The 9,635-nt window shown below is 39.6% G+C and overlaps 1 long non-coding RNA gene across 1 annotated transcript; it reads right to left on the reverse strand.

Moving 5' to 3' along the window:
- Positions 1-1,233: 1,233 nt before the first annotated feature.
- On the reverse strand, positions 1,234-3,424 carry LOC131688678 (uncharacterized). Its single transcript, XR_009305282.1, has 3 exons — positions 3,058-3,424; positions 1,422-2,999; positions 1,234-1,359 (listed from the first exon to the last, which is right to left on the reverse strand). It is a non-coding gene; the product is annotated as an uncharacterized LOC131688678 (long non-coding RNA).
- Positions 3,425-9,635: the final 6,211 nt, after the last annotated feature.

A 9,635-nucleotide genomic window follows, 5' to 3' on the forward strand; every position in this document is an offset into this window, starting at 1 on the left:
TTGAAATGTTCCATAAAATGTTACATTTTGCGCCATAAATTAACTGGCCGGCTGGCTTTGCTGGTTTTTGGATGGCGAATACTTCACTTGCCTCAAGTCATGAGGGACAGTACTACCAACGACACGACTAGACACTGGAATTTCAAAACTGTATCGCAAATCTGACTACCCCTCAGTGACTCAGGTAACTGGTAATGTCAAATATGACTTTTCGTTAGAAAATGCATGAAACTACCAACACTGAAAAATCTGTTGTTATTTTTTCCAAATAACCTCTTGCATCCCTTGGTTACGCAGGGAAAAACAAATACACGACAACAATACAAATCTTGATTTTTAAAATATGTTATAATAGTCTGATTATTGCGCTAATGTTACTACTATTTTCAGCGATCAAGATACGACTCATGGATAATTCGCAGATCGGGACCAGTTTGCTGAACAACGTTCTCTTCGATAAAGTTCGTTTCCCCCCAGTAACACTCCAATCTTTTGAAAGAAATGCTAAAAAGGTTTCACCACTAATGACAATTGCTACCTGGTTTTGCTGATGAAATTTTCTGACATCTTCCTAGTTAAACCCATTCCGAACCTGTTCGGAATTTTGAATGGAATCAGTAGGGATTCCAACTCAATTCGGTTTCAGAATCAGTCGTTGCATTTGAGTTAGAATCTATACTGACTCTATTCAGGAGTCCGAATCAAATTTCGAATGGTTTGACCGGGTTGGACAGCTTCAAAAATTCCTGCCAACACGCACCAGAGTCCTTCTGATGATCGTAGTACCCTCACATTTGTGCCTGCATTAACTGGCTGTAGGTATCTGAAGCTGTAGTGTTGGAAATTAAAAACAGAGCTCCCTGGAGGTCGAGCCCATTTTTAAACGATTACCTGCGAGATTGATAAGGGTAACCTGGCGTCCCGGTACGTGATGTCAGACAGCTCGAGAATTTAATTGATGTTTATCTTCCAGATGCCACAAAGCTGCAAGTTTTATCTTCTACTTTCCCCGGTCATCGTTGTCCGCCCTTTCACCCCTGTGGTATACTTATGAAATATCACAAGTGTCCGAATTAAAAAGTGAGAAGAATATATTTTCAATCCTGTGGTGATGTAAATTCTTAAAGACTACACATACTACAATTTGGTATCCCTTATAGACAATATAATTTAAACAATATCAATAGTACAGCCTTTGTGAATCCTTCTTGATCATGATCTGCCTTCAGCGCCCCTCAAACAGACACATCACTGTTCAAAGACAACCGCATGCAGCGCTTCTTGTGCTTGTACGATGCACCATCGCTGAATCGTTTCTGACAGATTTCACACTGAAATGGTTTCTCGCCTGTATGGGTCCTGCAACCAAAAAAAAAACTTCCTTTTCATTAACAACCCAACTACTATAAACTCTTTCTCACCGGCGATGTATGCTCAACTGATCCTTTCGCATAAAATCTTTCCGACATATATCGCACCGGTATTGCTGCCCGCGGCTATGGGTGAGTACGTGCGTTGGCAGGGCGGATGCCGATTTGTACAATTTACTGTTGCAGATGGGACAGTCATACCTACGCTCTTCATTGTGATGATTTTCGACGTAGGTTTGCAGCCGGTGAATTGTCGCATTGCGCGCGCCGCAGTACGTACAGGTGTACTTGTCCGTATGAATCTCTTTATGGCAACTCAGATGTTGCGTAGACAAAAAGGTTTTTGGACAAACCGGACACTGTACGTATGGATACGTTTCATTAGAGTGGTCCTGTCGAATATGTTCAATCAGTTCACTAGATTTTCTGTGAGGTCGCTTACAGAGCTTACAGATCAAGAGATACGGCTTAAACCGTACCGCTGGCAGAGATTTGTTTAAATGAACAATCTGACGATGCTTGCAAAGACCGTGATAGTTTTTGAATTGTTCACTACATTCCTCACAAACGTGAGGATTTAAACTTTCGTGCACCATTCTTACATGATTCTTAACATCAAGCGAACGACTAAAGTAGGTGTCACACAAGTCGCAAACGAAAGGTTTTTCTTGCGTGTGTAAAAGCATGTGTCGTTCCAAACTTGACTTAGCTGTGAAGGTCTTGTCGCATATGTTACAGGTAGGAATCCCCTGGCTGTTGTGTACCCTTCATATGTGAAAGTTCAGTTTAGAGTTACACCTGAATGTTTCATCACAAATATTACAGCTTTTGAATATCGTCATTGGTGAACGAATTTTGGCATTATTTTCAATTCCATGAACTTTGTTTTCATGGACCTTCACCTGATTTGGGGAAGAAAATCCAAGCTGACAGACGCTACATTTGTTCGGTCGTGCCTTTGTTTCATGTCGACCCAGATGACGGTTATATGCGATAACCTGACGGAACTTGGAAAAACATTCTTTGCAATGGTATCCCACGTTTGTGGCATGTACTTCCGACAAATGTTGGAGTAACTCGTTTGCGTCTTCAAAAACAGTTACGCAGGTATAACACTTTCTACCAACGACGGCTTTCAATGCAACCGATTTCGTCGAGTTTCTAAATCTGGTTATTGTTTTAGGTGCGATTACTGCTGTATCCTTGAAAGGTGATCTAAGCAATGGTTCATCTGGAGGTAGTGTTAATTGTAACGACTGTTCGTTCTCAGCTTCTACGATACTACATAGTTCTGTTTCCTCAATGAACGCATCTACGGACGGATGTTCTAAAACAATTTTACTGTGAATCTCCAGTGCCGAGGTTTGTGCAGTCGCTAACAACTTCGTAAAATCTTTCTCAGCTGCAAGAAACGCCGTCCAGATTGAATGTAATATTTCGGCACGAGCGATACATTCGCCGCATATCATCAACAGGAGATCGTCGTCCTTAAAGTGAATGTTCAATATTTCAAACACAATGGAAGGGACAATCTTTCCCTCCAGCATATTGCGTATGGCAATCATATTGGTACTGGGATGAAAGTTTATGCACAACCGGCAGCTACCAACTTCCAGTAAATCACCGTTGCTATAATCGATTAAAAGGAACAATCACTCACTCGTAAAATTAATCTCAATCTACATACCAATGATAGAACAGAGTCGGTTCCTGGCACCAACAGTCTTCCGGTTGCGTGTCCTGTACGGTCGTAAAATGCTGCTCGCAGATCTCGTACTGAGACAGTTCCTGTTTATCACAAACTGCTACCGGCAGTCCAGTGCCGACCTATATTACCTTGAGCCACCGTTCCGAAAGCAGGTCGTACCGCGGAAAAAGCTTAAACGTTCCACCCGTGGTTAAACAGGTAGGCACGGTACAGGGCATGATGAGATGTTCAAGATTTAGCAATAATTATTATCTATCTTCTATTTGATTCAACACAAAGAAAAAACTCATTACGAAGGCGACACCCTCCTCCCCGTTGGAAATTTTTTTTCATTTAATACCAGCAAAACTCGCTAAACCGAAACAAACAAAACATGGTTGCTACACAGCAACCGAAAATCAGCTAAACAAAGAAGTGTTGCTGAAGAAATTATTTTGTTGCGCGCATCGAGGGGTGACTCAATATACTGGTAACTAGAGGTAAATCGCTCGAGACACTTTTTCTAAGGCATGTTGCATTGAATGTCTAGTCGTGTCGTTGGTACTACCCTCAAGAAACTTATTAAATAAATTCAACTCTTGGCAGAGTCTAGCAGATTCTTTAACAAGTTAAATTTGATTATGTCTAACCCTGGGGCTTTATTGTTACAGTAAGTGGGAACTGCACCATCGAACACGATGTTTCGTTCGCGTTATCGTGAGGGGACACGGCGCGGTAGATCTTCAGTGCCGGGGCGGAATCCGGACAAACCTTCTTGGCGAAATCGAATATCCAATGGTTTGAACATTCCACGCTCTCATTAGTACGGTATCGTAAGCACCAGGCCGTGCCCTAAAGAGTGCTAATCGATGTTTCTCTCGTTAGCTCGTCGACGAACCGGCGCCAGTAACTACGTTTCTTGGCTTTCATAGAACTCTTCATTCACGTTTCTAACGTCGCGTACTGATGAATGCTAGCGGGTAACCCGTCGTCCCGGAAGGTCTTATACGCGGCGACCTTCTCCGCGTATAGGTCTGAACACTCTTTGTCCCACCACGGGTTGGGAGCATTTCGTCTCATCAGAATCCGACACTAGCTTAGTAATAGGGCTAAGCTAGCGCCGGATTGACGCTAGCTCCAAAAAACGGAAATACACTTGGTGTTCCTGAGCAAACACCTAGTCAAGCGTGATGTTCTGCAAAAAAGGAGCTCATTATAAACTGATGAGGACTAATGAAATCGAAACATTTGGTTTGGCTTAGTAAGCCAACGCAAGATGCACTATGTTGTATTCCTTCTTAGTGGAGAACAATTTAGGTAAAACCTATTTTTCTTCATTAAGTAGAGAATTGTTTAAAAACATCTTGGCACGTGAAGAGCACAAAACATATAACTATATTAGTTATGAAAATTGCTAGCTTAGTCCTGTCACTAAGTTAGTGTCGGATTCTGATGAGACGAAGTCGAAACGCCAATTCCACAACTAATTTAGTTATAGGTTTATTGCTCTTCACGCGCAAAGATGGTTCCGTTTGATCTCGAAACACTCTGTTGATTAAATTGTAGCCCAATTTCTTGGTACCATAATGAGGGAAACCGATATGAGGCGACGGAATGAAGAAAGCAAGTGTCAGACAGTATTGTACTTTGCATCTTTGATATCAGATTGAATGACTTGCAAATTTGAAGTTTTTTTTTCTCGATTCTCGGCATGCTTGGTGCTGTTCGGTGGAATGAGTATCAGTTCACCGAAAGCGTGCATTTCTGGCACATCTAGGAATCGAATAAGTTTGCATTAATTTTAAATGACTAGAAAGTTCATTTGATTTTTTTAGTCTGTTGATGAGGTTCTTTAATATTGGGTTCCTCGACATTGTTAATTTATTTTATAAAGAAGTTCTTTCAAATAACAATATTTGCGCTTTGAGTTCTTCCGAGAACTAATTTTCGCCCGCTTCGTTTGTATCAATTGAAAAGAAAATAAACATGCGCCAATTGAGACTGAAATTGGAAAATTTCACGCGGGCTCAAAGGGATTGCAGTTTGCTAAATTTACCATCAACCAGAATTAATTATTTATAATGGCTTTGTCAGAGTTGGGCTTCAAAATTTGTTTTCTTAGAAAAGCAATTGAACGGAAATAAAACGTCCGAAAATATGATCGAAAGATGCTGATGATTTTTTAATTTCACTTTTCTCGACTTCTAAACAACTTTTGGATTTTATCAAAGCCAATTCTCAACCATTCTTGGAAAAATCCAATCAATAACTGGTGCTAATGGCAAATTTCATCCCATTTCTGGACGCTCTTGGCAGTATCCGATATTACCGGATTGAAACGTGCCCCTGAATACAGTCCAGATGAGCCGACAGAAGTAGAGTAAATATCACCAGTTCGTCAAACAGATGACGTCAAATTGACGTCCGCCATCCGTTTGTGTTCACGTGACAGGATACTGACAAGGCTTGTCGGCGATTTCGCAGACTTTTACCATCAGCCTGCTGGTTAGGGATTTCCGCCTGTCCGCCACTGACTGATATGGTCGTGAACGAACCGCTCAAACGAGTTGTAGCAAATAAATTTTCGTATATAATTATAAACCAAATCAAATTCAATAATATCCGGAATCGACTGATGTAACACCATCGTTTTCGATCCTGGATTTTTTTTAACCCGAAGCTATCATTTTTCGACCGAACTTCGCTAGCAAATTCCGACAATACCTTATCGATGTTTTTCCTATTTTGCACAATTGCGGTGAAGTGGAAAAATAAAATCCCACGCTTCACGTTTTTGCCGAAGTGAATGTATTCATGAGCAACATTGGTCCGTTGGTGGTATACATCTGCATACACGGCTATACATATAGGTACTACTGTGCTGACTCGGCAACCGAATTCAGGGTGTGTGGTCGCGCATTTGAGAAACGAACCAGGTGTGGTGAAAATCGAGAGAAAGAAAAAAAAAACCAGCGCAGCAATAAACAGTCGAGTGGGATGCTGCTGTAATCAGGACGGAATTGCAAATTACCACTGACATTCAGACAATTGAATTACGCGTAATCATCTAACCTATACGGAAGTATGGTGGATCTTTTCGATCGGAATCTGTTTACTGGGAAATGTCAATTGAAATGTTGTTTTAAATGGTGTTTTGGGGTATCGGAAGCAGTAGCAGTATTGGTGTTTTAATGCTTATCTTCGCTAACTTAAAGTGCAGATAATAGCATTTTAAATGTAACAGAGATCGGAAAGATTCAGCGATATTTCTCTAGAGGTAATTTTAATACATGTATGTAATTATTTATAACAAAAATCAACCAAACGCTGCAAATACACGAGTTTTTCTCTGATTTTGGCAGCGATTTTTTTGATGAAGGTTCAATGGAAATTTTGCTGTGTACAGACGAGCCTGCCTGGAGGCAGTATAGCATAGGGCGTGTTTAAATAAGAATTTGTAAAGCTACTCGATGATTACAGATCACAACAGAGAGAAATGTTCCGATGTAGTGCCACGAAGCAGCAAGTAGTTTTGAAGATTTGATTAGATACGTTTCGGCATATGACAAGCTGAAAGAGCAGGAATGGAAGCAAAACCTGTAACAAGTGCAGGTAAACTACTAAAGAAGAGTCAAAGAGAGAAGAACATACGAAAGAATAGGAACATGCATTTTAAGGGATCATCTATAAATGACGCAGCATTATATAGGGGAGGGGGAGTTTTGTATTTTGTGATGTTGTGTGACAACAGGGGGTCATGTCATGCTACGTAGTTTTTTTTTTAAAGGGGAATAGGAGTTGACCTGATATCACGACAATCTTACCCGTTTCATCTAACATCGTTTTTTATTTTTACGGGGTCCAGGGGGGGAGAGTTACCGTTAAGCTACGTAATTACCAGGTGGGTATTTAGAGGTTTGTGACGAAATGCTACGATGGGGGAGGGGGATGTTAAAAATCACTCAAAAAATGCTACGTCATTTATGCATGGTCCCTCAAAACTGTGAAGGATGTGAAGTGAAAAACAGGAACGCCTTCGAAAAAATAAATGAACAAATTTTAAAATTATATGCTGAACTAACTGCGAGTTCTAACAAGTAGCTGCGTCGGTAATAAAAATTATAAAATTAGTAACACAGGGAAATTAAATGCACATTTTTTGAGAGACACTTGTACTAAAGAGAATAATGAATTATCTTTCACAAGAAAATATTTGATTTATTAATTAAAAATAATAAAAAAATTGATTTTTGTGATAAAATTCTGATATTTTCAGATATATTTACTGCGCTCAATTAGATATAAAATATCTTAAATATCCGTTTGTGTGATATAAATATTTTATCAAACCAACCAAAATACATTATACTGAAAAAGACTGAGATATAATAAGATATAACCGATACATTTTCTTGGTATAAAAACTTGATATTTTAACAACTATCCAGCTATATTTTATATCAAACAGAGATATATATTTTGCCGTGATATAATATCTTATTTTGATATAATTTTGATGTGAATTTCTGATCGGGGAGGGTAAGGGTTTCAACAAGAAAAAAAATCACTTTCTTTGCGATTTTTTTTAGATTTTTGTGATAATTTTTCAATTACGGTGTCTACATGTTCACGATCAGATGTTCCTCCTTTTTTATTGCCCTTACGGGTTACGAGAGTAAAGCTGTTGTCATTGGTATTGGCTTCCTCGTCGATGCTGCTAACAGTTGATTCTGAAGCATTAGATGCTGCTTTTATAGTTGTTATTATGGCCTGAACAGCTGCCACAAAATTGGTAACCGTTTGTGGTTCTGGTGATGGTATTGAAGTCTGTGTTTCGGATTGGTTTTCCGAAGGTGTGTGGGGAATCGGCTGTGATGCATTCTCCTCAGCATCTTCCGCACAAGGTGTTCCATGATGTGCCGTCTGGTGGCAGTATTTGCACGTAGGTGTCTGCCCTTCGTGGGTGCATAGCGTGGTCTGTTTAATGTTAGTTCCATTATAATTGAATTGTATAGGCAAGTGGGAGGTAATAGGTCTTTCCACTCGCATCCTCACCACAAGAACACCGTTAGGAGTACCCGGGAAGAAGTTTCTCCAAGTATCAGGTGTAACGGATTCCACTTCTCCAAATTGCGACATGTATTTTGTAATTGATTCACGGGGAGTACGCGGTGATAAATCATGTACTCTCACATCTATAAAATCATTTTCTATGTACACTGGGATCTTCATTTCAACACTGTCACTTTTAATCACGTGTTTCAGGTTGTTCTGTAAAGCGAATTTCTTTGCTTGGTCTAATGTGGTGAATGATATCAATACTGCACTGCGCTGATGATGATATTGAAGATAGGTGACGTCTTTAAGCCTAAGCTTCATGTTCACCTTCAGAAAATGTTCCAGCTCACGGAGACTCGGTCGTGTAGAACAAAATCTCAAGTCAACAACCGCTGTGTTGGGTCGAAGCAGCGCTTTTTCATCAAATTCACTCATGATGGCTGGAGTACATACAATGGTTCTTTTGTTCTAGATGCACTAACTGTCGTTCACTTTGCTCATTTATTACTCTTGTTTAGAGGGACTTTGGCAGATGTAAAAGTAGATCGAACGGTTTCCTTTGTTCTTAAGACAATGCACACAAGATAACAGTACTATGTTGTGGTTCGTTTTGCGCTGGCTCAAGCAGCGGCAGAATTTCGTGACCGGTGTCTTTGGTGGTTGTAAATCGACTGTAAGTTGACGTTTAACCGCATGGAAAAAAGATAAGGACGCATCTAAGTGCCTCAAGTTATTTAAAGAATTGCATTTATATTGTAATTTTTCGAAGTTTTCGCGTGCAAGTACCAATGTAATACACTCTGTAGCGACCGGAATGTTCGAGTTAACATGAAAACATTGTTTCGTGAGAATGCCGAAGGGAGCTCCACTTACCGAGTTTGAAAAAAAATAAGATATTAATTTTGCGGCAAGAGGGCTATTCTTTTCGACAAATAGCCTTTAAAGTTGGAAGAAGTAAGACTGTTGTTTATAACTATTTAACTTTACGTGAAAACTACGGAAAGAAAAAGGGAAGTGGACGCCGGCCTGTAGTTTCTCCACGCGATAAAAGGTTGATTAAGCGCCTGGCGGTAGAAGAGAAGCTCTCATCACAGGAAATTGTGCGTGAAACGTGACTGACGTTTCGAACAACGTGACTGTCCTGATAATTATTTCCATCACCAAAAAATAAAAAAATTAATGTACGAGAAAAAAAAACGTTAATAAAATTCTTAATACATGTTATCTACGTTGCTATGTTAATGAACAATTTAAAATAATTTACCAAAAAAAAATATTCCACAGATCTTTTTAAATAAATTATGAGATGCAAGTGTCCTTATAATTATTCCTGACAGTGTATATGAGAAAGGCAAAAAATTCTGCGCGGTCGAATTTTTAAACCCGTAACTCCGGAACCGGAAGTCCGATCGACAAAAAAATTCAGCTTATGGGAGCGTTATACCGTTCATTTGAAATTAAGTTTGAGAGATTCGGTTTAGCCATCTTTGAGAAAAATGAGTGATTTTAGAAAACACATA

The sequence above is a fragment of the Topomyia yanbarensis genome, chromosome 3 (genome assembly GCF_030247195.1).
Source record: "Topomyia yanbarensis strain Yona2022 chromosome 3, ASM3024719v1, whole genome shotgun sequence".
NCBI classification, from domain to species: Eukaryota; Metazoa; Arthropoda; class Insecta; order Diptera; family Culicidae; genus Topomyia; species Topomyia yanbarensis.